Raw genomic sequence first — 1,928 nt, 5'->3', positions numbered from 1 at the left:
GATTCCGAGGTGCATTAAATCATTGCATGCAAGTATTAAGAGAAAATTGACCAATGCATGTACTTTATGCATGCATGCATTGCAATTAATGCATTGATAAACATAATTTTTTTGAGGATAACAAGAGCATTAATTAGGTACTTTTGCAAAACTAGAAAAAGTATTCCACCACTCGCCATCTACCTTGATTGGTGAGATTTTTAAATTGAGCATTATAAATCGGAAAGGAGGGAGTAGTCAATAAACGAGAGAATTGCACAAGAAGCGGCCGACAGCTAGGACCAAGCAGCTCGAGCAGTATTTGTGTTTTTGAAGTGTGAGCACTACAGAGTTTTTCGATGTTTACCCCAAATATTAATTTTTCTCCTCTGAACAACAACGAAAACATCGTTGCAGGTATTAACTGGGCGGGCTGTGGCCCGTCTAGCCCAGGCCAGATATCCAGCCCAGACATTAATTTTTTTCAAGCTGAAAATGGCTAGCCCAACTATACTTTTTTTTGAATACCCAGGCAAGGTCAAGTTGTTATTCTCCGCCCCGCTGGGCTGCAAATCTTTCCTAGGAGGGATGCTTTAGGCTTAACAAGAAAATGGGCTTTAAGAAATAATAAATGGGATGTAATTATAAAAACTGGGTAGTAACTATAAAAAAATGCACCAAACAGTGATTAGTTTATAAAATATTATTTTTGGAATATTGAAAATTTCAATTTCATTAATTGTTGCGAGTGGAATGTTTCGTTGGATTTTTACGCAATATAAATTTATATTGAAATTGTATTTAATCTGACTAAAATTTCGGGATAAAAATATTCGGATCCCATCAAAATGTGGGAAATTTTATTGAATTATGTTTTGAACGGTTGGTTGAAATAGGTTGTACTTTTAACAAACTGTAAATGGGCTGTAGTAAATTCCATTAGAATTCAAAAATGGGCTACACATTCTTACAAATCTCAAATGGACTATACGTTCTCTGCCACACACTTTTGGCCTTACTAAGTTGACGCGTCCCCTAAAAAAACAGAGTTGACGGGTATGCAAGGCTTTGTCAACTTATAATCAACACACGGTTCTAGCAGCAGTGGCCGTTGGATGTCCATCCAACGGATGCTGTGCTTCTTCTTCAATCTCGGATATTCTAGCTTCACCTGCCCAAAAAATGATTCATCCTCCTGACATCTGGGGCACACCGTTTCGGAAGCTGACCTGTGGGCCTACTAAGTTGATGTACCAAGGGCTTTGTCGACTTAGTCAATATAAACGATTCTAGCTGCAGTGACCGTACGATGTCCATCCAACGGCCGTCGTGCTTCTTCAACCTTTGGTCTTCTTGCTCCAACCGCCCAAAGCAGCGCCGGTTGTGCCGCCTGCTCCTGCCTCCCATGGCCAGCTGTGCTGCCGCAGAGGCCTCACCGCCCCCTACTACTCCCACCGCTGGCCAGGCCATCCCTCCACTCACCCACACCCCCTGTTATTCTGCGGCGACGGCAGCGCAGCCGAACCAGTGAACCCTCGTACTCCTCTTTGCGTGTGCATCCACTGCCACGTCTTCCCCAGCTCCGCGTCGTCCCCTTCCTAGGCCTCGTCGTCGTCCACCGCCGTGGTGCTCTCGGCGTGGCGTGGTCAACATGGTCAAGGAACAACTTCCATCGGACGTGGACTGTACGTGGAGAGGCTGACAGCTGGGTTCACGGCAGCCGCAAGGAAGTGCCTCCTTATTACGCGCAAAATAATTATTCCTCCACCTGACAGTGGGGACCCATCGGACGGGCCACCATATTTCACGAAAAAAATGATTCACCCCCTGACTGCTGGGACCCATGAGCTACATCTTCGCACGCAAGGAAGTGCGTCCGGGAAAAAACGATTTGCCCCCCTGACTGCTGGGACCCACCAGCTACATCTTCGCACGCAAGGAAGTGCGTC

The sequence above is a fragment of the Triticum dicoccoides genome, chromosome 3B (genome assembly GCF_002162155.2).
Source record: "Triticum dicoccoides isolate Atlit2015 ecotype Zavitan chromosome 3B, WEW_v2.0, whole genome shotgun sequence".
NCBI lineage: Eukaryota > Viridiplantae > Streptophyta > Magnoliopsida > Poales > Poaceae > Triticum > Triticum dicoccoides.
This window is presented reverse-complemented; position numbering follows the sequence as displayed.